We start from the raw sequence: 27,314 nt of genomic DNA, 5'->3' as shown, positions 1-27,314 counted from the left end.
AGGCGGATCACCCTGATACCATGCTTCCCTGAAAATAAGCCCTAATGCGTCTTTTGGAGCCAAAAACAATATAAGCCCAAGTCTTATTTTTAGGGAAACACACTAGATAGACCTTCTCCAGTGTTATTTATCTCCTGCTTTTCCGGGTCTTCCAGTGCTGTGTGGTGAAGTTCATCCGTGCAATTGGTCACCCTCTTCATCTCATTTCTTCCAGCTGTTCCATTGGTCCAGGAACTTTATGTAATGTACTCACAATATGATAAGTGAGCCTGATCATTTATGATGCAAATGAGAACTCTGGGTTCATTTGTTCTATGATTTTTTTGTTATTTGTTTTCTTCTATATCCACGATATTCTCAGGAGTCTAACATCAAAAGCATCAATACTCTTTCTACTCTGCTCTTTCTAATATGGTTTCCATTGTCACAGAGCATCGCAGGCAACTCTGTTGCCTGCATGATTATGGTCCTTTTATAAATAGTCACAATATATGATTATTTTTATAAGACCTTCAAGGCCTTCATTACAACACTGCTGAGTGCTAGTCTGCAATGTATTTATTGACTACCGTTTCTTTTATTGTTAATAGACAACCTTAAAAGGGAGAAACTATCTACTACTTCACTTTATCTTTTACCAATTCTAAGACTGATGAATCTTCTGTCATTGCTTTGGTCGTCTTCATATTTAATCTCAATCCCATTTTTCATTGTGCTTCTTGATATTCATTTAGTAGAGGTTGCCTATTGTTTGCATTTCAGTATCATCATTAGCACAGTGTTGGTTATTCATGTTTGTTCCTCCAGTGTGAAAGCCATACCCATCTTCCTGTCTGAGCATATAGAATGAATATATAAAGAAAGAACATAGTGCTTTGTCTCAATCCTATGTAGCAGGGTTACCCAATCTGTGGGCTGTTGCTCATTACCAGGCCAAGGCCTGTTCGCAACTGGGCCACATGAATGGTGGAACAAATGAAGATGTGTACCCACACACGCACCTGCCCCTCACACAAAACCATCCCCTCCCCCCCCAGTGCCAGTCCAGAAAGGTTGGGGAACACTGCTATATAGTTGTAGGCTAGTTCATTTTACTGTGTTCAATCCAGTCTGTGTCTTCTTGTCCTGTGTAGAAATTTTTCATGACAACAATCAGATGTTTTGAAAGCCTCATATTTACTTCTAAGGATACTGTGTAGCTTGACCTGTTTAAATCAATCAAAATCTTTTCTATAATCAGTGAAGCACGTTGCAGGTACTCCTCGACTGAATGACTGTTCAGTTATGACTGTTGCACCACCCCCAAAGCCTTGTGATCACAATTTAGGCACTAGGCATTCAGCTTGTTATTTACAGTGATTGCAGGGTTTAGTGGTCACAGGATAACAATTTGTGACCTTCGCAGCTGACTTTTAACAAGCAAGATCAATTAGGGAAGCCAGATTCGCTTAATGATGTAACAACTGTGATGATTCATTTAACGACCACTGTACAAATGGCAATAAAATTGTGTTCGTTCAAGTGATGACAATTCCAGTCCCAATGTGGTTGTAGCAATAGCAGTAGCACTTAGATTTATTTACTGCTTCGTAGTGCTTTACAGCCCTCTCTAAGCAGTTTACGGAGTAGTCATATTGTAAGTTAATGACTACTTGTATAATCCACGTAAATGTTGCCTCTTTAGTCTCCTCAGTTGATTTTTAAGAATGTAAAGGGATCCTGACACCAAAATACTTGAAAACCACTTTGGTAATGTATTTTGGATGTTGACATCCCACTTGTACAGAATTTCAGTATAGGTAGAACTTAACTTACAACCACAAATTTCCGTTGCTGAACAAGACAGTTGTTAAGTAAGCCATTTTACAACCTTTCTTGAAATAGTTAAGTGAATTACTGCTATTGTTCAGTTAGAAACACAGTTGTTTAGTCAGTGAATCTGTCTTCCCCATTAACTTTGCTTGTCAGAAGGTCACAAAAGGTGGCCACATGACCCTGGGATACTGCAACCATCATAAATATATGCCAGTTGCCAATTGTTCAAATTTTGATCGCATGACCACACTGCAACAATTGTTAAGTGTGAAAAAGGGTCATAAGTCACTTTTTTCCAGTGCAGTTGTAACTTTGAATGGTCACTAAACAAATAGTTGTAAGTTGAGGGCTACCTGCACGCACCTTCCATGTTTCTTTGATCTTATTTGAATCAGTTACCATTTGTCCACTGGTGTACTCTGGCATACCAGTTTGAAGTTGGAACTTGTCTTCTGAGTTAAAAGTTTTAGGAAGATGTGGTTTCCATGTCTGTTCTGATTGCCTTTATGGTTGTCTTTGTAATATTGCTTTCAAACAAAATTCCTTCTTCAGATGATTGTCTTTCATGGCGTTAGCCTCTCTTTGGTGATTTTTACTGCTTGTTCTAACATCCAGCTTACTTTCTTCTGTTTCTTGGTATTTGGGCAGTTTTTGCTTTCTCGTTTATCCTTAGCAACAAGGTTGCTGATTTCATTCCACCTGTTCCTCTGGTTCCTGATCAAAAAGGTTCAATATGAAAGCAATTCCTGATCTTTTCCCCTTTAAAAATGGGGGCTGTATGCTCAGGATCACATTGTAGAAATGGGTTGGCATTCTTCTTCAGTTTCAGCTGGCCACATCTTTGCTTTATAATTAAATTCTCTTCCACCTCCTTGTATAAGTAATATAGTTTGATTCCCGTGTATTCCATACATCTATAAAGCTGCTGTGGTTTTTTTTGGAACAAAACAATATACACTATACTTATATAGATGACCACTAGGTCAGCAACCAAGTTATGATGGTGCTGAACGAAGAGGACTTATGAATGGTCCTCAAAGCTTCAGCTATGGCAGTCTTTCTATGGTCATGATTTGTATTATGGGATCATGATTTGGCAACCGGCTTGCAATTAAAATGTTTCAGTGTCCATGTGGTCTCCATTTGTGATCTTTTCTTCCAACTACTGACAAGAAAAGTCATTGGGGAAGCAGACAGGAGGTTGCAAGTCACTTTTGTTGCTTTTTCACCTACCCACACGCCACGTGCCTTCCTGCAGCACCCACCCACCCATACTCCATAACACCCACCTGCCTATACTCTGTTGTGCCTTTGGCACCTATGCCCCATAGCATCCACTTGCAGTTATTTATACTAACATGATCATCTTTTCCAGCATCATTCTATATCTCTGGTGTGTGATACAATGCCTATTTTCTGTAGTTGGACAGCTGAGGCACCTTTTAACACCTGTATAGTCCTAGCCCGTTTGCTGATCCCTCCCAGGAACATTGCTTTCCCCATCACAATGAGGAAGGTTATTAGCAGGACTTGAGAGAATTCTGTGTAATAGCCATGTAAATTAGTTCCTTTTCTTCTTATGTTTTCTCAGTGGCTGTCCCTCTTTTTGTATAATCTAAAAATTTTGAAATGCCCTCAACTTTTTTAAAAATCTAGTCAGTACGTGAGGATGTCTTTGGTCAGTTGTTTTTATCATAATGTTAGAACTCTTTCAAGAATGTATAAGCACAGCTGAATTTATTTTCAGAGGAATACGGAATTAATGAATCTTTGTACCATTTGAAACATATTATCATTTAATTAAGGGAAATATTAGCGTTTGATGAAATAAAGATTGAACTTCTAAGATGCCTAATTAATACATTTGAGAGCCTGCAATATACAAGTTTTTGTTTTAACAGACAGCTAATGGTATAAAGCAAGAGTTCAGGTTTCTAATGGTTCTTTGGATTTGTTTTTAGATTATTTTATTCTGCTTTTATCATTATAATAAATGACTCAAGGGGATCACATCTAATATTCCTTCTTCAATTTTACTCACAACAACAGCCTTGTAAGGGGGATTGGGCTGAAGGAGAATGATTAAGCCAAAGTTACCCGCTAACGTTCACACCTGAGGAAGGATTAGAATTTACAGTCCCCTGGTTTCTAGCTTGGTGCCTTAACAAGGTAAAATATATTGCTTAAAATCATACATGGTGGTATAGTGGTTAGATTGTAGTAACTGCCCACAGCCAGGAGTTCAATCCTAACTGGCTCAAGGTTGACTCAGCCTTCCATCTTTCTGAGGTTGGTAAAATGAAGACCCAAAGCACTGTGGAGCGGTACATAAATCTTAAGCGCTATTGATATTGTTATTGCTATTTATGACAAAGTCTATCAGATCATTGATTTGTCAGGACATGGTAACTTCCTTTGACTTCAAAGAGAAACACTAGGTGTGAATTACCTATATTGTTGCATTACTTCATTCTAATATGACTATATTAAATGGAGATTTAACATGATGCAAAATTCAGAACAAATACCTTATGTAATATAATGTATATTATTAGCTATGATTATTAGTGTTATCTAGTGTGCCAGCGTGATACATATTTCTGAACAGATGGTGTAGTCAAGAAAGCTGATTTTGAAGGTTACCATTTGTTTGCCAACATGATGTTTCTTCGGAACTCCCAGAAACCTCAGTCTGGCTGCTAAAGCATCCTACCCATGCAAGTATCGTTGTCGTCATCATCATCATCAATCTTTTGTGTATCGGAAAGCCAAGTACTGCATCTTAGCTGCTCCAGCATTCTCCAGCTGCCTTAGGAACAAGATGAAAGAGGATGGAAGGGGGTAGCATTGCAGGAGCGTAGTTTGTAGCCAGTCTATAATTTCAGTGAAAATAAGGTTAATTTATACCAGTGATAGCAAACCTTTCAGAATTGATGTGTCAAAAATTTGGAAAATGCCTAACTTGACCCTGCTGTTGTGTCGCATGCACACATGGACACCTTATCTGCCCCCTTCCTCTGTCCCCTGAACAACAGCACTTGGCAGGCCAAGGCTGAGCCTGAAGAAAAGGTGTAGGTGTCTACTTTGGCCGTAGGTCCATCCCTGCCACTCAAAAAGATTACTTTGTTCCATTCCCTAAAGGGAACAATGTGATTGCCTGACAGGCCGGTACTTCCCAGGATTTGCAGTGCATCAGTTACATCTAGGTATTTTATCTTTTCTGGACCACTTCTGGCCCTTTGGCTTCCTTGTCCAACCTAGGTGAGGTCAATTGGAAAATGAAATCTAAATAAGTGCGTTACAGGAGGCAGGAGAAGAAGCCGAATTGGTCCGGCTCTGTGCAGTTGCTGTGGATTTCTTCAGTTGGCTGGCGGCTGCAGAAGGATGAGAAGAGAAAGTGCTTTTCTGAATTTGTACAGCACTCATCCCTTGCCTGGAGCAGCCTGAGGAGTTGAGTTGACCGAATTTGAGGAGATCAAGGTTACATTGGTTCCGCCGTCCACAGTTCCAGTTTCTCATCTCGCCCCTTGGGAAAATTAATTGCCCATTGCTGACTTATAGTGCTCTCTTTCTTTTGACAGACCACAACCTACACAAGGTTGCTCTGGATTGCACACGAGCTTTGTTCATTAAGTGGCTTCACAGAATGCTTTTCTATGGCCTCTGCAGCATCAGAAAACCATGCAAAAGGACGTGTGTTCTCATGCAACTTTGGGAGGCTGGAACTTGCATGAGCGTACCCCATTCTCATGTACGCTCCACAAATTGCATGCTTTCAGAAATAGTTGGGTGTTGGTGAACACTAGTGTGTCCCCCCCAAATGTCACTATGTCACCTTTGACATATGTATCAAAGCTGATAGTTTGCCATCTTTGACACATGTGGTTTGCCATCACTGACCTTTACTGTTCCTCGCTTAAGAGGAGAATATCTAGCAAGAAGGAAAGCTGAAATAAAAAGATGAGCCTGTTTCAATATCCGTAAAGGAACAAACACACTTTTAAATGCTGATCTTCAGACTTATCAATTTAAGTTTGACCAAAGTTTTCCAGTTATACCATTGACATATTTCTGATTTTTCACAAAGTGGATGAAATTGGTCCTTATATCTGTAAGAGGTTGTTTACAGCCAGTAAGGCTGAATTGAATTCTATACTTAGAGATCAAGTAGAAACACATCTGTAGTGCTGTTGTTTTCTGGTTTTGATCTTACCGGTTTTTAATTCATTCAGATTTTTAAGTGTGAAGAACTGATATTTCCAGAATCAAGAACATAGACAGAATGTGTCACAGATCTGTATCTTTCATTTTATAATTAGTCATAGATAACATCAATATCAAAGGCTTCTTTCATCTTCAGTACAGCAATATTTTCTTGATGGTGGGGATTGGGGGTGGGAATTCCAAATATTAATTACGTAAGTTTTAGCAGTTTTAAAGACAGTGTTTTGGTAGACAATAGTCATTTCATTTCGCGGTTCTGTTTCAAGCATTACGGCATTCACATTTGCCAGTGCTGAGCATTAGCACAGTTTCAAAGTAGTATTTGCCCCTGAGACATTGAAGAAGGTAGTTCTTGAAAAAGCTTCATCTTTTAGGCCTGGGTAGATTGTCTTGAAATGGTTGAAATAGAAAGATGTTTTGCTTGATTCTGTAGCTTGCAAGACTGCTGATCAGTAGCAATGTGCAAACTCACCATTTTGGGCATGGAACATTACAAGTACAACAGAGCTGTCCATTTGGCTTCCAGAATATGTCTGGATCTGGTTGTTCTGTATATTTGGTAGATTTTGTCAATAAAAATTTAAATTTACACTGCAATACTTCAAATCACCTCAGGTTGTAAACAATAAAATAACATTGAACACAACATGTAACACTGGCTTATGTTGTTACATTATCTCGATTTATCCCTTCCATGGATTACCTTAGTTGTTCTGTTCTAGTGATTATTTGAGTTGTCATCTTTTCTTTAGTAAACTCTAGAGTAGGCCTGCACAACATGTGGCTCATCTAGCAGCTTTCGGCAGTTTGTCAGCATTTTTTGGTGTTTTTTTTTAAACTGATGGATTTGATAAATCCCTCCCCCCTCACTCTGATGTTCATTAATTGGGGACACTATGCTGATCTCTTATTGATTCAGGTGCCATCAATATATATTAGATTTTTTTGCCCCAATCTGATGTACTTTATATCTGTTTAATAGGATTTACAATACTTCAGTGCCCATTGCCCTGGTTTAGAGGGAGTTTTTGAATTCTTTGTTCTTGATATAGCTAAATAATTTACTATAATCAACTACTAAATTCCAAATGGTTTGATAACAAGATAAAAAAATAGTAAATGTGAGAAATTAGAGCTATTTTCTTTTCTGATGAATGAGGGAGAATGTTCATTTTTTAGAGAATTTCAAGAGAGTTATAGTCATGACATAATAATAGTAATGCAGAATTTTATACAATGGGATACTGTGCAGAAAGAAGAAAGGCAAGCTTCTGGAATTTTGAAATATCACTTATCTTAGTCTCTAGAACACCTACAAAAATAATTGTTTTTGAACCTCTCCCTCTTCCTGTTGAGTAAAGAACAGCTAGGATTGTTACCTTAATATTATTCATAGTGACACAAAAATTACACTAAATGTAATAATAATAACAACAAAAAATGTGATGGTGGTGGTGGTGATAATGATTCATTAATTTGATTACTAAGTAATCATCTTAGCTTAGCAGAATCCAGGCTTTCATGGGAGAAGTAAATGAACAAGGCTGCGATTTTAAATTATGTTCAAGAAGTAGACAGTGACCTTTTAACTGATAGAAGGAGCTATAACTTGGAAGGTGTTATTTTTCTAGGGAAAATATTAATATTTCAATCAGCCTTGAAATATTTTTCTTTCTCTGTGATGTTTCTTTATTCTGAAAAATAGGTGTTTTGAACTGTATGTTTAAAAAAGCATACATAATTGTCTCAGAACAAAAAAACATTGCAGTTCTGACTTTAAACACATAAATTGGATAACTTGGTGCCCACCCTCTCCCCCAAGAATCTTTTGTGGGTCATGATTTGACAAGACAAAAGAAATGTGGATTGGAATGTATTGGTAGGGCATATTGTACTCGGTTCCTTTAAGAGAAGACCTTACTGCTTTCTGTTTATATGCTACCAAAAAAAAAAAAATTAAATGGGCGAGATCACTAGGGTCAGCACATCATTCTGAAACATTAACCGCTGTATCAAGTTTGTAGGGAAGTAATAGCATTATTACTGTACATCAGTTTCAGTCTGTCGTATGGAAACTACAAGGCTAAACCAGCAATTGTTGTTCTGCTTTGCGGCTGAATGCAGTCATTGTGGTCTACCAGGTACTTGACAACTCTCTCTTATTTTTGTAGACCCTAGACAGACAGCAAAATCAGGAGGTTTAAATAGCCTCTTTGTGTTCTGCTAGTGGACCACAAGTTCAGGCTTGGCATAAATATAATTCATCATAATACAATATTTGTATGACTAGCCCAGGTTTGCCACAAGCTTTGGAACTAAATCAATTGAAGGCCGTATCTTTGTAAATAGAAATGTATGCTTATTTATCTTTGCCCTGAGGCATAGCTACATGTAGTTTTACAAACACTACCAGTAATCAGTAATTCAGATATATTGTTAGGATTTGCTGAAAAAAAATCTTAAAATAAGTACTTCCAGACATTAACAAGAGTTCACACTGCCATCACAAGCTTTTTGGATTGTCTGAAGATTGCTGTATGTATTTATATGAAGTATCTAAACTAGTTTGTTTCCTAGCAATGCTGTCCTTATAATGAAGCAGCATGAGTCAGATACAGCAATAGAAGTTTTTAGACACACTGAAAATTAAAATATAATAATTCTCTGGAGTATTATTTTTTGCACTGTGACCTTTGATTGTGTATTGCCAGGCTGCTTTGCATAGCTGCATTTTAACACAGCCACAGTGTTAATGGGGGGAAAAAACACTGTCTTTGTTTATCTCTGAATTTGATATGTCAGCTTGGCAACAAAACAAAGACCTTTAACTCACAGTGTTGTCACTATTTGTTTTTAATTATCTGCTATTATAAATTCTGTGTCTTGGAAAGAAAAAAAAACTATTTGGGCATATGTTGATAAATAAATGCAATTTTAATCGATGAAAAATGTCATTTGTCTTAAGAAAGTAGTCATCCAAGTATATTTAGACTGGAATTGGCTATATCTCATTAATGGGAAGAGAACTGGGGGGAAATCCTCAATAATATAGGAATGGTCAAGATTGAAAAAATGGATCTCGGTTTTTATCTAAAATTGGCTTCAAAATGAAATATTTGTGCACTGTTTTTTAATGAGTATATATGCACCTAAAGTTGCTTAAAATAATTTCTAAAAAAAAATAAAACTGAAGATGATTTCCAATTTTAAATGTAATTGCTTTAGCTCTCTGTATTTTATAAGATATTTATCTTGCTGAGGATAAAATTAAAGTGTGTCTGATCTGGAAGCCTTTGAAGTCAGTAAAATGTTACCATTCAGTATGGATTGTAGACAGAATGCCTTTCGCAAAAATGTAAATAATTACATTTCCTTCACATTAGACAGAAATACAGCTGTTTCATTTTGGGGTGTATGGAAGGGAAAGGAAGCAGCTCCCCCTTCCTGTCTAATAAAACACTAAAAGAATGCAGTGAAATAGCAGGTGGACTAAGCAGGAAACAATATGAACATAAAATAAAAAACTGAACAATTGATTGTAAAAAAATATATGATCTAGTCAAATTCTGGCAGTTGTAATTTGAAATTCTTTTATTGCTCATAAATGTATTTGAAAACAAATATGTTACACGTTGGAGCGAGTGATGTGGCTTAATATTGGATGTCTGATGTTTAAACCTGTAGTGATGTTCATCATAATGTAAGCAAAAGTGATTTTTCGCTTGATAGCGAAATGTGGTACTATTTCATAAAGGAAACAATCTCAGAATATTGATCAGGCTCATATATTACCTATTCAATATATAGTGACAGGACATGAGCTGAAGTTGAGGTCACAGCTTCCTGAAACTAAGCAACTCAATTCTGGTCATTTCATCAATCTGAGGCCACTTGATAATTTCATGAACGTGGGAAGATATCATGAATTTAGGGATAGGTTTATTTTTAGTTAAGGGATGCGGTGGCGCAGTGGGTTAGAATGCTGAGCTTGTCGATCAGAAGGTTAGCAGTTTGGCGGGTCGAATCCCGAGTGCCGCATAACAGAGTGAGCGCCTGTTACTTGTCCCAGTTTCTGTCAACCTAGCTCTTCGAAAGCACGTAAAAATACAGGGACCAATACAGTGGGAAGGTAACAGCGTTCCGTGCGCCTTTGGCATCTAGTCATGCCAGCCACATGACCACAGAGACGTCCTCAGACAAGCGCTGGCTCTTCGGCTTTGAAACAGAGATGAGCACCGGCCCCTAGAGTTGGAAACGACCAGCACACATGTGCGGGGGAACCTTTACCTTTTACCTTTTATTTTAGTTCTCAGATAGGAAATTAATTTCTTCCACAAAGATGTCAGAGCCAAATAAATTCCAAAACTGAAAATGGTGGCAAAGAAGACCATATTGGTGCTGCATTTTTTATTCATCAATAAATTACATAGATCTTCTGTAAGGCTTTTTACTGCTAAGATAGACTTCTTTGCATATTGTCTGAGTGAAAAATTGATTAATATTAAAATTAGGAAAAAAGTATTAGGCAAAGCTGTTTATATCTCAGACACCTCTGCAGGAGAAAAAGTATACCTCTGACATGTTTCAGGGCTCATGTGGCATAGCTGTGGATCATGTAGAATTAAGGAGTATCCACAAAGAGAAGTTCATGCCTCTTCCAGCCAGATTTACACATCACTGCAGTATTGGGCAATTAAATATTCTAGCTGTTGAGTAACCTTTAGATTTAGTGGAACACTTGAGCTTTCTACACCTCCTAAATTTGAGGTTGGGAAATTACTAAACTGCAGGACCATCAAGGTGTTACCACTCAGACTAAGAGTTCAGGGAGGTTAAATGTAAAACTGCAAAGTTCTTTGTTTCTGCATTCCCAGGTATTTTACTAGTTTGCAAAAAATGGCAGATGTAATTAAAACACTTGGTAGACGGGTAAGCATTTCCCCTAGTGTGAAACTTTTGCTTTTGTAATGGGGAGGTTTCATGAGCCCACGTGTGCAATTTAAATGAGCCTGTGTTCCACTTTATAAATATGCACTGGAAGCAGGAGGGGGGAAAAAAGCCCTGCACACTCTCTCAGGATGCTGTTAAGGCCAAGCTGAATCTCATTAGGGCTGACTTCAAAGTTCAGTTCCGCATGTCCATAAAAACAAGTGTAAATTATCTTATGTGAGCCTGCTGTTAGCAGTTGCACTGTTACATTATGCATGATTCCAGACTATACCTAGTATAAGCATACTGCACTACGTTCCATTAGTGTTTTTCATTTTTATGCTAAGCCTGCTTGCAGCTTAGCATTTTATTGGTGTTATTTTGGTATGAGACATTATTCCAGATATTATTTATTTACTTTTGCACTTGCTGTTAATATTGAAACCAGACACATATAGGACCAGTAAGATTCCTTAGTGGGTTACATTATTAAAAAGTAATAACTCAAACAGGGCACTCTGCTTTATTGACAGTTTGACCTACTTTCGTATTCCAGTTTAAAGATTGCTCCTTTGCAATGACTGTACAGCCTGGATCTAGTAATGCTTCCCTTGACACCGCATTGAATTCCTTTTCTGTATATTTATGAAATTAATAAAATAGCAGCTAGAAACTTACTAATGCACATTTTAACTAGTGTACAGACTACTGTTCTTCAGTAACCATGGAGATGCTCAAAAGCAGAATGTTTGAAATTAGCATGATAGCGTAGAGTGATTTTTAATATGAAACTTTTAAATTGTGTTTAAAGTTTATGGACACACACACAAATAGAACTCTTTCATTTTAGGCTTACCATCACTTTATTTAGCATTTCTTGCCTCAAAGACAATTTTCCTAAAGCTAAAGACAACATTATTTATACAAATAAAATGATTGAAAACAAAATACTGTTCAGTTGTTTTATTCATATGTAATTATTTTTGCCTTGTTTCTCTTTTTTCTTAAAGCATCAGTTGTTAATGCAGCTCTTCTGGAAAGGAACATTTATATTGGAAGTGGCATTTATCTCAGAATAACTTTAAAAACACTAGTCAACACATTGCAATTTTATACATTATTTTTCCTATTTCTGATTGACAGATGCACATTTGTATAAATTTTTTATTTACACATAATTAACAATGTTATTCTGCTTAGTTTCCTCCCTGTTTCCCCTCATTGCCATTTCAAATGTTTCCTCTCGGCTGGATTTCCCAAAGGCTTCATTTAACTGAGGAATGTTTTCTAGTAAAAATTGAACAACATAGTATGGTAAGAATGAGCCTTATTTGAAGTTTCCCACCAGACCTACTTATAGTGTTAGAAGCGAAACCAGAATTCCCAGCTGCTATTTTGATAGCCTAGGACCACCTTAGATGGCAATTGTATAGCCATCTTTTGGTTTTATTCTTGACAAGCTTGTGTATCTTATTGTTTTACAAATGTCATTATTGCAGTACATTCTGTTTTTTTTAAACAAAAAAACAGGAGAATAGTATATTGAAAAACCCTATTTTTTGTATCGCTTTTCTAAATGTATGTAACTTGGAAACTTTAGTTTATTTATTCCTCAACTTATGTTTATGAATTTTCATAAATGATGGCCTGCCATTGACAAGGCATCAGTTAACCCGTTAACATTATTGCACAAAGATGAGTTAGGCCTCTGTTACTATCCTAATCAAATGTTTTAAATACTCAGATTTCTCTGGAGGATAAAAATAGTGTGCATCTGATTAGTCTGTTTTTGGTAGAAACCTGCAATTGTGAATGGTGTGGGTCATGTATCCAAACCAGTTTGGTCTAGTGGTTAAAGTACCAAGCTAGAAGCTAGGAGACTGTGAGTTCTAGTTCTGCCTTAGGCATGAAAGCCATCTGGATGACTTTGGGCCAATCACTCTCTCTCAACCCAACTTACTACGCAGGATTGTTGGATTGTTGTTGTGGGAAAAATAGAAGGAGGAAGGATTTTGTCTGTTTGCCACCTTGAGTTATTTATAAAAATAATAAAGGCAGGATATAAATAAACAAACTTCTCCAGTGTTGAAAATTCAGTTTGTTGGTTATTAGTGTTGTTCTGGTTTAAAACAATGTGGATTTATTTATATTTTGACTTACAGGCAGTCCTTGACTTACAACAATTCATTTAGTGACCATTTGAAGTTACAATGGCACTGAACACCGTGCCATTTACTGTTTTTCGTACTTACGACCGTTGCAGGATCCCATGTCACATGATCAGTATTCAGGTGACGAGCAACTGACTCATATTTATGACCATTGCAGTGTCCTGGAGTCATGTGATCACCTTTTGCTACCTTCTGACAACCCAAGTCAGTAGGGAACCCAGATTACTTAACAATCATGTTACTAACTTAAACAACTGCAGTGATTTAATTTGCAGCAAGAAAGGTCCTAAAATGAGGCAAAATTCATTTAATAACTTCTTGCTTAATAACAGAAATTTTGGGACCAATTGTGGTCATAAGCTGAGGAATACCTTTATCTGAATCTGCAATCAACAGGATATTAATTTTAAATATTGAGCAGTCAATATAATAATATGTAACAAATCCAAATGTGACAAAATCCTTTGTGATGATATCATATCCTTAATGAATGGAAATAAGGGATCCCAGTCTGCATCTAGTACTACCGAGATATATCATAAAGGGCATAAATATTACAGGAGCATGCATTAGAAAATTGACAACTTTTATTAGAGATAGGAAAATGGAATGGATATCTTACCTAAACAGAAAAATCCAGCCGTTCTTATAAATTCCATTTATGGTTTTGTCTTAACACCAGAAACAGCAATTCCTAAAACAGCTCAAAAGAGAATATAAGTAAAGTTTCTCAAATGAGTTATCTTATTAATGGATTCTTATTGTGATAAAGAAGAGTAGCAGAATGAATTGATTTAATTGAGCTTTCCATTTTTATAAGATAAAGCATCTTTTTTTAAAAATTGCAGATTTTCTTCTTGACATTTGCTGCTCAGCATATATTTTGAAATGTGTGTGCTCTTTATATACAGCAGCTCCATTCATGCCAATTGCCTCTCACTGATAGGGGGAAATTAGTTTTGGACTAGGGTTTTGTGTGTGTGTGTGTGTGTGTGTGTGTGTGTTGACTCTTGAGAGAAGCTTTTATGCAGGAAGGAGACGGACCATCCTTCTAGCATCTCACTAGGTTTTGGCTTCATAAGATCAATAACTTGCTTCTTGTGAAAAGATCAGCCGCCCTGAGTCTTCGGAGAAGGGCGGGATATAAATGGAATTAAAATAAAAAAAATAAATAAATATTTATGTCAAGTAAAAATGTAGTTTCAGATTTATTTAACATAGCTTAATTATGTCTTAGGTGTTACTAAAATTATAGAATCTTCCTCAGTGGCACATAGTCCCTTGTAAAGATTTGGGTTTAACATTTTCAGACTCCCATGATTATAGTTATTTGCTTAGTTATTTATTTGGTCTATATTTAAGGTGGGCATTCATTCATTCATTCATTCATTCATTTACTGGATAAGTACAGGTGGTATTTGTTTGTTTGTTTGTTTGGTGGATAAGCACAGGTGGTCCTTGACTTACAACCACAATTGAGCCCTAAACTTAGGTTGCTAAGTGAGAAATTTGTTACGTGAGTTTTGCTCCATTTTAGGACTTTTTCTTTTTGCCACATTTGTTAAGTGAATCACTGCAGTTGTTAAATCGGTAGCACAGTTAAGTGAATCTAGCTCCTCCCCTATTGACTTTGCTTGTCAGAAGGGCGCAAAAGGGGATCATGTGACCCCGAGACCCTGCAACCGCCATAAATGTGAACCAGTTGCCAAGCATCTGAATCTGAGTGGGGATGCTGCAACTGTCATAAGTGTGAAAAATGGTCACAAGTCACTTTTTTCAGTGCAGTTGTTCGAATGGTCACTAAATGAACTGTTGTAAGTTGAGGACTACCTTTATCATAGATGTTATTTCAGTAGTAAAAGGCATTGATGTAAAATAGTTTTCGGGGACAAACACACCTTGCAGGGTTTAAAAGCAAGTTTAAGGAAATCCAAACTTTTCTTCAGAAATTATTTTGACTTGGAAAAGTTAAATATAAAAAAACTGACAAGACTGGCATACCTCCAATTATTTAATAAAAGGAAACTAAGTAAATATTTTAACATCCCAAGACCAATATATGAATTTTCTAGATTAGGCTAATAGTATATCTATTTTGATTGCCAGTTTGAATTGTATTTGATTTATTCATAATTTTACTGTTTTACTAATTTGTGAAACAACACATTGCTAAAAGTGAAATTGCTTCCCAAAACATTAAACCAAGTCTGTTATGTTACATATACAAAGCATTCTGTAATATATTCATAAATACTGAATTCTCTAGCTTTCATTTTTCATTCTATAATTTAAAAACATGTTTGATTGTACTCAGATTTGCTCCTTTTTACTTATTGTAATGCATTTCTGTGGTATTGTTTATGTTCCTACTTTAAGTCTGGACAAGCAAGTTAGATAACAACAGATAATATGTAGCAGTGAATCTGTATTGATGCTGTGGGACTGCTAAACGAGCATGAAATAACTTCTGGCCAATGGACATTGGAAGTCAGATTCTCCATTGCAGCAATTGATAGAAACATTCCTATTCTAAGTTTGGCAGGTCGTGTGGTATTCATGTCACACTGTCTCTGGGGGAACAACCCAGGCAGTTGTAAAGTGATTTTTCTGAATGGAGACTAGGAGAGCTAACACTGAGCAGCTCTTAACATCATTCACGATTCATAAAGCTTTACAAGTCACTCTACAGCACTTCTTTTATTGTACTTCCAGCATTTTTAATAGAACTTTTTCCCTTCCCTTCCATCAAACATTTGACAAGCAATTTCTCACCACCACCACCACCACCGCACCGCCCCCCCATGACCAGCCTTTATCACCAGTGGAGTTCAGAAAATATAAAACATTAACAAGCAACTTTTGTAGAGTATCAGCAAATTCTGCATGCCTATATTGCTTTGTACACATGTGGAATATTTATGGTTAAAAAATCAGCAGTGTAATATTTATTGATTTATTGGCTATCTATATATTTTCATTTTATGCTATCAAAAATAGAATTAATGTTAAATTCAAATTATGCTAGTTCTTTGATAATGCGGCTGAGAAGAGGATGTACAGTGGTCCCTTATTCCAGCAATGTTTGGCTAAACATTTGGAATCTATACTATAATATAGTAAATCTCTCTGCTCTTCAGTGTTTTCAGCCCAATATGTTACATGGACATGCTCACAAGATAGAGAATAATAAGATAAAAAGTCTGAAACCCTTGCTATTCTCCGTTGTAGTTTATTTATCAAAGATCAAGGGGAAAGTAATGTACTGGATCATGTTTATATATATTCTGTCATCAGGCTCTGCATAAATAATTGTCAGGCATACTACACTGTTGGTGGTGGGGTAGTCTAGTTAGTTGTTATAAAGAAGGCTTTATGTGTATTTCTAGCTGTAGTTAAGTGCTAGCCCATATTTTAGCAACCAAATAAAAGTTTTCCTGAATTTCACATATACAGATTTTGAACTTGAATGATACATTGTATATACAGAAGAAATAAATAAATGACATCTTGGAAAATCTGCCATAGACAGGATGCAAGATCAAAGGAGTTTGGCCCAAATATTCTGTGGCCAACTACCATGTGAACAACAAAGTGCCTCTTTTTATTCCTTTACCTCCCAGAAATGTTCTACAGGATCCTTCAAGATTACAAAGCAAATTTGTGAAACCAGTGTGCAGAAGTTACAAAACTTGGAACATTTTCATTCTGTTGGTGGATGGTTGTCTCTAAGTGAACAGACTACTGCATACAAATCAAGTGTCTGCCGAAGTGTTTCTTAGCCATGACCATAAGATGTACAGATTTTCACCCCAGAATTTCCCAGCCAGCATGCTGGTTGGAGAATTCTGGCAGTTGAAGTCCACACATCTTAAAATAGCCAAGGTTAAAAAAACACTGATCTGGATATGTATTAAGGTGGTAACTTTCAGAAATATAAATGGAGTATATTACCTACACATACAATATAGTCGAGCTGCAAGGCTAGTTTGTGTGTTTTATTAATTTATCCGTAGAGTTAGGACATACTATGATTTTTAGTGTACTCATAGCTTTGTTTGTATTTGTTGAATATTTCTATCTAGTAGAAATTCAAACAGACTTCTGAAGTTGGCTGATTATTCACTACCTATATATCTCTTTGTCGTGTAAATGCAGCTGTTGAAACAATTTAGATCGGGATCCCCAACCCTAGTCTGTGGACCAGTACCGGGCTGTGGACCAGCAACCGGTCCACACAAACAAGCAAATCCCCACCCGCGAGATGCAGGTAGCACACAAAACCATGCATCCCCCAGTCTGTGGAAAAACCTCTCTCCACGGAACTGGTCCCTGGTGCCCAAAAGGTTGGGAACCTCTGCTTTAGATCTCTCAAGCTACATTTTAATTCTTATTTTCTGAACAAGCAATGTCAAATAGTCTAGTCTATGATCATTTGGAAAATTCCTATAAAGAACTTGAGATTTCCAGAGAATTCCAGACCGGTGATGATTACTAAAATCTTGTATTTGCAGGATATCAAGTGATTGTACAAAGAGTTAAGCAAATAATCAGAGATCTACTATCTTGAAAGGAGGATTTAGAAATGTAGGACTACAGAGCTACAACAGGTAATATGTTGTCAAATACTGTAGAAATCTGTATGTCAAGGTTCCTGAACTGATCTGAATTTTTTAATTTATGTTTCTAGAAAAGCAGCATAAATACACTGACACATATAGCAATATGTATGTAATATAGAGTAAAGGGAAGGCATGAACATGTATACACTTAATGTATACACATTCTAGTTCAGCATAGAAGATCTTTCCTCCATATTATTTCCAGAGTGCAATATCCTCTCATTTAAGCTACCATTGAGCTTTTAACAATAGCAATAGCACTTAGACTTATATACCACTTCATAGAGCTTTACAGCCCTCTCTAAGGTCCCCAGCCTTTTTGGCACCAGGGACCGGTTACGTGGAAAGAGTTTTTCCCCAGACTGGAGGGGTCACGGTTTTGTGTGCTGCCTGCATCCCACAGATGGACCTTTGCTTGTTTTTGTGGACCACTTGCTGGCATGCCGCCACCCAGTACTGATCCATAGACCGGGGATTGGGGACCCCTGGTTTATGGAGTCAGCATATTGCCCCCAACAATCTGGGTCCTCATTTTATCGATCTTGGAAGGATGGAGGGCTGTGTCAACTTTGAGCCAGTCAAGATCAAACAGAGTTGCAGAAATAGCCTATAATACTGCATTCTAACCACCACACTACCACAGCTCTTTTAGATAAGATGTTAAGATGCTTAAAGAAGCTCTGGACTTTTAAATAATTATTACAACTTTTAAATAATTGTTTCAAGATAAAACCAATTATTTTATGGTGGGAAGTCTGAGATATCCTAAGGAAGTGAGAAAAGAACAACATTTTTTCTTTTTGTTTTATTGGTAGAGGGAAATCTGGTTAATAAGAATTCATATTGGTGCTCAGAGACTTGGCTCTGTAGATATTTTTGAAATGTATCTCAAGTCAGCTAAACCTAACTTGGCCAAAAGAAACTGTTGGACATTTTAGTTTAGTTCAGCAACATGTAGAAGACCACATTTCCAACTTGTGAAATTTGGCCTGTAGTCCTGAACGGATATATTCCAGAATGCTTTAGAGCAGAGGTCATCAACTTTTCTTGGTTGGCAGTTCAGAGCAAAAGGGGGCGGGGAAGCATTTTACATGTGCGTGCATGCGCAGAGGGCCACAAGCATGCGTGTGATGGAAATAGGGTGGGGCTAGCACCTGTGTGATACTAGCTCTGCCCCATTCTTGCACAGTGCAGCACCTGTTTTTGCACCCCGCAGCATGGTGGCATCCCATTTTTGCATTCCGAGGTACAGTGGTGGCCCATTTTTTCACCCCACGGCACAGTGTCCTGTTTTTGCACCCCGTGGCCACAGTGCTAGCACGAGTGGGTGTGGGTGTGGCCCACAGGTTGGGGATCCCTGCTTTAGAGAAATATCCACTTGAAGGAACTGGACATTAAAGCCTTGTTAATAGATTTCCTCTGTAAGTTCCCGTTCTGCCTGGTAGCATGTACTTCTCTCAAGAACCTGAGAGAATGTTAAATTTTGCTCCTCGTTGATCAAATAATGATTGCAATAAGTAAATGTTAGATGCTACCTAACAGAAATCCTATTAAAAGACTCAGGAAAATAGAGGGATTAAAAAGACTATTTAGGAGTTGAAAGTAAGTATGTGTAAGATAATAAATTAAAAGAGAATGATGATATGCTTACTGAAGTTGCTGGAAGCAGCTCACTGCATTCAGTGACATTATGCCATACATACATAGAATTTCACTATATAAGTGCTTGTCTAATTTACCATCTTTCTTGATTTTGAATATAAGATAAAATGTCATTGGTTGTCATTGATTTCTTTCTCTTTCAGCAGAGAGGGCATGCCATGATGTTTCCATAGTTAGAAATTGCATTTAAACATTTCCAGCCTTGTCTGAAAATGTAATTAGTGAGATTGTATTTGCAGGATTTTACAAATAAAACACATAAATAAAATTATGTTGCCTGCATCTCTTTCTGCATCATAATATGTTCTGTCATACAGTTTTTGTCTCTTTCAGACTTTGTATTTCTTATAATAGTTTTCTTCCACTCTCCAGAGAAACAAAATGCATGCTTAGTTAATAGGGGAAAAAGTGATGTTTCTACCTCATGGTATCATCTTCCTTGCAAACCAACAAAATGAGATAAATTCAGAGTACACTGAAGTTTTCATATATTCAAAATCTCATTGGGGTTGTTTCATATGATTTTCTCATTAGCGATAGCTTCTGCTACATAGATAGTGAAGCTTTAACTTTGATTTGTGAATGCATACAGTAAATCATTTCACTACAGTTGATTCCCAGACTGACTTGAAGTATAATTGCAAACTTTATTGAAGAGTGTGTGTGTGTGTGTGTGTGTGTGTGTAGTTTAGAACATGGCAGGTTAAATTTTTTAAACTGACTTTTTGAAGATATCCTGAAGGCATATTTTTATCTTGACAATAATTCATTTTTGTAATTCACTGAAAAATAAATGACTTAGCAAAGAAAAAAATAATTGTCAAAACATAACGTGAGAAATGGATGAATGCCCAGGTATTTCCACTGAGATTTCTTTTAATACATTAATTTTGGAACATGTAAATATACAAACAAATACAGGTTTATAGACAATCCAGAATGGCTGCCCATAAAACTACAATCAATTATTAATATAAACATCCTTTTTCTTTATGCAGTGTATTTTTGTCACAATCAGATGGCTTACACTTTACAATGTTTTATTCAAATTCTATGACGAAATTGTAAAAGTATAATAGTATTTGTGGGAAGGTGCTACATTTTTATTTTACACCAAGAAGATGCAGTTTGTTTATTTATTTATTTATTTATTTATTTATTTATTTATTGATTTGATTTGATTTGATTTGATTTGATTTGATTTATATACCGCCCTTCTCCTGAAGGACTCAGGGCGGTGTACAGGGCAATAAAATAAGAATACATTAGTTAAATAATTTTAAAACCCAAATCCATCAGGCCAGGCCGGCTTGTTCGAATAGATAAGTTTTTAGATCACGCCGGAAGGAGCGAAGGTCAGGGGCCATCCGGAGTTCAGCTGGTAAGCGGTTCCAAAGGATTGGTGCACCCACAGAAAATGCTCTCCCCCTGGGGGTCACCAACCGACATTCTCTGACCGGTGGTACCCTGAGGAGGCCCTCTCTGTGGGAACGTACTGGATGGAGGGACGTTGACGCCGGCAGTAGGTGCTCCCGCAGGTAATCCGGACCCATGCCATGTAGGGCTTTGTATGTCATCACTAGCACCTTGAATTTCACTCGGAAGGCAACTGGAAGCCAGTGCAGCTCACGGAGCAGAGGTGTAATATGGGAGTATCGGGAGACCCCCAAAAGAACCGTGCAGCTGCACTCTGTACCAGCTGAAGCTTCCGAGTGGTTCTCAAGGGCAGCCCCATGTAAAGAGCATTGCAGTAGTCTAGACGAGAGGTCACAAGTGCATGGGTGACTGTACGCAAGGCATCCAGGTCCAGATAGGGTCGCAACTGGCGCACCAGACAAACCTGGGCGAAGGCCCCTCTAGTCACAGCTCCTATATGATCTTCTAAGGAGAGCTGTGAATCTAGGAGGACACCCAGATTGCGAGCCTTATCTACGGGGGGTAATAACTCGCCCCCAATATTAAGAGATGGAATAATCTGAATTTCCTGACATGCCGGTATATACAGCCATTCAGTCTTGTCCGGGTTGAGTTGAAGCCTGTTCCTCCCCATCCAGACCCGGACCGCTTCCAGGCAACGGGACATCACGTCAAGGGCATCACTGGTGTGGTTTGAGGTCGAGATGAAAAGCTGGGTGTCATCAGCATACTGATGATATCCCACTCCAAAACCACGGATGATCTCACCTAGCGGCTTCATATAGATGTTAAACAGGAGAGGTGAGAGGACCGACCCCTGAGGAACTCCATAAATGAGAGGTCTCGGGGTCGATCTCTGCCCACCTGCCAACACCCTCTGTGAACGTTCCAGAAGGTAGGAGGAGAACCACTGAAGAACAGTGCCTCCCACTCCCAATCTCCTGAGACGCCGCAGTAAGATACCATGGTCGATGGTATCAAAAGCCGCAGAGAGGTCTAATAGGACCAGGACAGAGGAATAACTCCTGTCCCGAGCTCGCCAGAGATCATTCATCTGAGCGACCAATGCCGTCTCCGTGCTGTGTCCGGGCCTGAAACCCGATTGGTACGGGTCTAGATAATCAGTATCTTCAAGGAACAGAGGAAGCTGATGCGCCACTACGCTCTCAACAACCTTCGCAAGAAAGCGAAGGTTGGAGAGCGGGCGAAAGTTGTTTAAAACAGCTGGGTCCAGGGAAGGCGGAGGAGGGGTCTCACCACCGCTTCTTTCAAGGCTGCGGGGAAACTGCCCTCTTTCAATGAAGCAGTTATTACTGCATGGATCCAGCCTCGTGTCCCATCCCGAGCCGCATAAACCAGCCAGGAGGGGCACGGAGGGGCAAGTTCTTGGGATCATGGTACTGAAAGAGATTGTCAATAATGAATGAATGAAACTTTACTGTCAAAGTACAACCATGTATACATTGTGATTGGCTGAGCCTCCCTTTGTGCCCCCACCCCAACTCACAGTGACAACAAACCCTCTTATTACACCATGTGAACTAATTTCACAACACACCGGCCTCGCAAGCCAATCATACATAAAGTTTATAAAATTATTTCCCGTTCAAGAGCCTAACAGCCCGTGGATAAACTAATTGCTGCTTAAAGCCACATTGTAGGACAACCTCAAATAAAGAAAATGCTTTTAATCTGAGAAAATGCTTTTAATCTGATAAAATTAAAGAGGTAAATTTAGTACTATAAGGTACTTATATCTGGAGGTTTTATTGTGCATTCTCTTGAAGTTTTTTATCAATTAATTTGGATTTTCCTCTCGGGTAGATAAGCCATTGCTTAGAAAATACAAATTACATTTTTTTACATACTAATAACAGGTTATTAAACAGATGGTGCAACAGGTGTTATTTTACATACACGTATAATGAAAATACTGTTCTAATCAAATAGAACAGTGATGGCGAACCTTTTAGAGACCAAGTGCCAAAACTGCAACCCAAAACCCACTTATTTGTCGCAAAGTGCCAGGGCCACATCAGCATTGTGGTGCCCTCGGGGGGGGGCAGGGAAGTGTCTCTGAGTGTTGCTTTGGCATGCAAAAACCAGGGGTGCAAAAATGGGCCACCGTGCTGCAAGGTGCAAAAATGGCTGCCGCCACACCACAGGGTGCAGATACAAGGTGCTGCACCATGCAAGAACAGGGCAGGGCTAGTTAGTATCACGCAGGCACTAGCCCCGCCCCATTTGCAGCCCCTCCCTTTTCTTCCAGTCCACCAATCGACAATAGTTGGTGACCTCTGCTCTACCACCTCTACTCAAGCTTGCTGATCAGCCACTTCGCCTCCTTTGTGCTGGATGGGGCTCCTGCTCCGGGCGGCGGCGCCGCCCGGAGCAGGAGCCCCATCCAGCACAAAGGAGGCGAAGTGGCCGACTAGCAAGCTCCAGTAGAAGTGGTAGAGCAGGGTGATGGACCTGCTGCTGATGGCGGTGTCACATGTGCCAACAGAGAGGGCTCTGAGTGCCGCCTCTGGCACGCATGGCATAGGTTTGCCACCACTGAAATAGAAGCTGGTTCGAAATAAGTAGTTAAAGTTCCCAGTTCTTACAACCAATAGCCAGAGGCCACTTTTGAAAAATAAGGATACATATAAACTAATTGCTTGTATAATCTGTGGCACTTCCTTTGTAAAAGATTCTTTCAAGATTATATTATTTTAACTAGCATCTTATTTTGACTTCACAAAGCATTTTAGTCCAGGCTTTTTCTGTGCATATGTCAATATGGCACCAAGTATTCTTGGAAACTACTGTATTAGTCTTAGCTAAAACGATGTATTTTTGAAAAGTTGTATTTTGTAATTATATGAAAGTAAACTCATTCAAGCATTGTACTACTATCTTTATACACTTATTATCTTAAAAGAAATGATTTGTTTTTAAGCATTTTGCTACAAAGGAAAAAACTAAACAAGTCAAAACAAGGTGAAAAAATATTTAGTGAACTTTTTCCACAAAATAGGAATAAGATGATGGGGGAGGTGTCCTTTATGTAGACTGTAAAAAGGGTCTGCTGTGTGGGATATGGCGCTAGCGTAGGATCTTAAACTGCCTTATTTCTCTCTGCTCCTGGCCTGAAAATGGCCCAAAAGCTATAGAGCTTTTAAGGCAATACAGTACATTTCTTGTCGTTGTAGGGAGCAGTAGTGAGAGAAAACGTTAAACAAACAATAAATAAAGCTGCCTCTAGCCCTGGTTATGTTAAACCACTAGGGCTTATTTGCAGGGCAACTTAACACTCATTCTTTTGAGTAAATTTCTTTTTATTGAAATTTTATTGAACAGTTTATTTTTCTTAAGTTTACAAATATACAAATAATGTAATGCAACATTATATACCTGGCTACCTTAGGGCCAGATGTAATGCTCCTTTCAAAGTTTTGGATTCTGTCCCAAGACTGCTGACTCATCACTTCATCCTCTCTGAATTTGGTGCTCTTTTGATATATTGTATGAGATTAGAAACCTCCAGCCAAGAAAAAAATGAGAATGCCAGTGGAGAAAGTTATGTTGAATTTTATTTCTTTGATAGACTAACTTAATATGCAGGGAACTTTGTATACGGGTCTCATTCACAATTATAAATTAAAATTAGTCTGCTGATTCCATTTAAACACAGTCTGTGATGGATTCAGTTCTGAGCGTCCCAACTGTGTATATCAGCTTTAAATTTGATGGCTTCTTATCATTTTGAGCTTTGCAATTGTCTGATTTTAATGAATGTCCCAAGAAAATTAATAGCCTGGTTTGGAATTACTCGTAACAAAGAACATTCCAATATCATGAGGAATGATACAGAGACTGGCATTTAGTTCTCTGTAGTTGTTTCCTTTATAATTTTTTTCTCTCTAACACACTATATACAATAGTTCATGAAAATTGCTGAGCTTCCTTTCACAGCTCAAAAAACTTGTATTATGTAAGACATTTTGATATATGGAAAGTATAGATTTAAGGTTCTAATTCATTAATCTGATTACTTAATAAATATTTTAAATTTTTAAATTATCTACAATAACTCCTCTACATCTACAGTCAGGATCTAAAGATAACATAAACTCACAATTAGTAATCCTAGCAATTCAAAGTAAAAGAAGGAAAAAGGCCTGGGGAATTATAGTATGAATCAAACAACTTCCAAAAATTAACATATTGCCTGAAAAGTCGAACCTCTTTGTGGAAAACAACAAATATCAATGATTTTGTACATCATGTGCAGGTCTCTTTCCTGTATTGTGTGATATTTTTAATCAATCCCTGAACATCCACATTTTTATTTGTTCATAGATGTGAAATATTGGGACTGTCATCTTATACTGTATAGTTGATGAAAACATATGCCACGTAAGCAAGTAATTTACTGTTAATTTCAGACTGACAATAATAGGGGAGGTGCATCTAACAGCAAGGTGGTACTCACCCACATATTAAATCTTCTCAGGTGTCTAGTATACGCAAAGCAATGTTTCTGATTTTGATTTTGTGTTGTTAATTTTAACATTTTATTTGGTGCCTTCATGTAAGTTTTTGACTCCCGGAGACTGCCTGGGCTAGTCCTTGCAGGTTTTTTGGCAGGGTTTTAAAGTGAACCCTCTTCTTCTTCTTCTCTCTAAATAGCTTTGCTAGGACAGGAGAGTCAAGCTTGAAATTCTAAAAGTCACAAAAAATGACTAACAAGGTTATGGCATTTTGAAAGAAACAAACACGATTTTTTGAGCAAACGTTGCACCTGCTGACATCCCAGTAAATCAAATGTCTCTTTAAAGAGTTATAGTCCAGTAGTGTGTTTGCTTCAATTCTCCCTTTTCCCTTTCTGCTGAGATTTCTAAAATCCATGGTGAAGCAAAGCTGGTATATATAGTTCCCTGATTCCTATCAACAGTTCCCAGTCCAGCAAAATCTATTAAAAATAATTATCTTGAATGAGGTGGCACCGCTATGAATGGGAATGGCGGTTGGAAAGAGAGGGATCAATTTCTCAAGGAAATGTTGTGCTTTCCTTCATTAGAAATGGAGACTGGACAATCATAGGTTAGAAATGCTTTAATATGTATTCCTGTACAAGCAGTGAATTGTCAACCATTGATCTTGATAAGCCTTTTATGCCATGAAGTTGATTTCTGCTTTTCTCCATTTTTTGCATAGGAACTGTTTGCAACTTGGTTGGTGTGTCTCTGTGTGTGGGCATGCAAGTCCATGGGCACACAGCCCTACCCCCAGTCCCATTTTGAGCACTTTTTCTCTTTACCATTTGTACCCAAGAACACTACTCACTATTCCTCTGAGTTTATTGAATTCACATTTTACAATTTAAAAATACAACGCAACTGGGTTTTTTAGCCGTTGTTAAAAATCTTGAATTATACTATCACTGTCCACCAATTTTAATATGATTTTTCAGTAAGTCTTGATTAGTATCATCAGAGGCAGATGATCTTTCTCTGTCCTTTTTCTGGCAGAGAAAGTTGTCAGTAAAGACATCTCAGGAATCATCTGGAAAGGGGCCTGGCATCTGTTAGTTTTCCAACAGGCGTTAAGAGTAATTAAGACCCCTTATTGGGTCGTACTACTGGCATATGTGATAATTTAATCATGTTAAATATTTTAATATTTAATGAATATCAGCATGATTAGTATTATTGGGTGAACCAGTTGATTTTAACGTAAGCTTTTTATTAAGAAAATTTCCTGAAGAACTTTCAATAAAGATTTATTTATTGTCTTATATTGCAAAAATAATCTTGAAATGAATGTTAATTTTCTTTTGAAGGTAAAAGTGTTCTGATATACTTAAAACTGAATCGGCAAGAAAAAAATATGAACTATTTCTGAAAATGGGAAACTTGCCTATTGGAGTTTTTTGCTTGTGGTCAATAGTCTTAAGGGTGTGTGTGTGTGTGTGTGTGTGTGTGTGTGTGTGTGTAACTCATATTTTCTATAAATGTTTATAGTTACAAAAAAAATCATCTTACCTGCCAATACAATATTCATTTTTGTTTCCATGTCTGTTATTGTTTCCAACCAACCCCAGCTTTCAGTCCCATTTCTATTGCTGAGGAAAAAATTCTCAGCCACACTGGAGTTACAATAATTCCATGGCCCCTTCAAGAGTGTATTTTCCATTTTTCTTTCAAATTAACAAATAAATCTACAGTAAACTTGTACACAGTCTTGAAAAAAACTCCACAGTCATGTGAAGAATGCGTTTGTTACTGTTCCCAAGACTCAAGAAACAAAACCACCAACTTCTTGCTTTGAAAATAAAAATACAGCTGAAATCTCTAGGCACGACAAAAAAGTAGTAGATAATACACTTTCCTCATGCGTATTTGCCTTGCCACAATAGAAATTAATTTCACAGTTCCTAAGTTAATAGTCACATCCTGTAAATTGTATTGTGTATCTGCGGACAAGGATCTAA

At 37.6% G+C, this 27,314-nt stretch overlaps 1 protein-coding gene across 4 annotated transcripts in view; it reads left to right on the top strand.

The window, feature by feature from the left end:
* Window positions 1–27,314, top strand: part of MPPED2 (metallophosphoesterase domain containing 2) — a 159,650-nt gene that overhangs the window by 14,410 nt on the left and 117,926 nt on the right. Inside the window, exons 1-2 of one of the 4 annotated variants that reach the window (XM_083350112.1) lie at window positions 17,275–17,482; window positions 17,651–17,746. The exons of the other annotated variants lie outside the window; for them this stretch is intronic. The gene's annotated coding sequence lies outside the window, so the exon portion shown is untranslated. Of the gene's footprint in view, window positions 1–17,274; window positions 17,483–17,650; window positions 17,747–27,314 lie in introns of those variants that run through there. 4 annotated transcript variants of the gene reach the window in all.

This window comes from Vipera ursinii, assembly GCF_947247035.1.
Source record: "Vipera ursinii genome assembly, chromosome: 1".
Classification (NCBI taxonomy): domain Eukaryota; kingdom Metazoa; phylum Chordata; class Lepidosauria; order Squamata; family Viperidae; genus Vipera; species Vipera ursinii.
The sequence above is the reverse complement of the archived record's forward strand: the minus strand, read 5'-3'. Positions and strand labels throughout refer to the sequence as shown.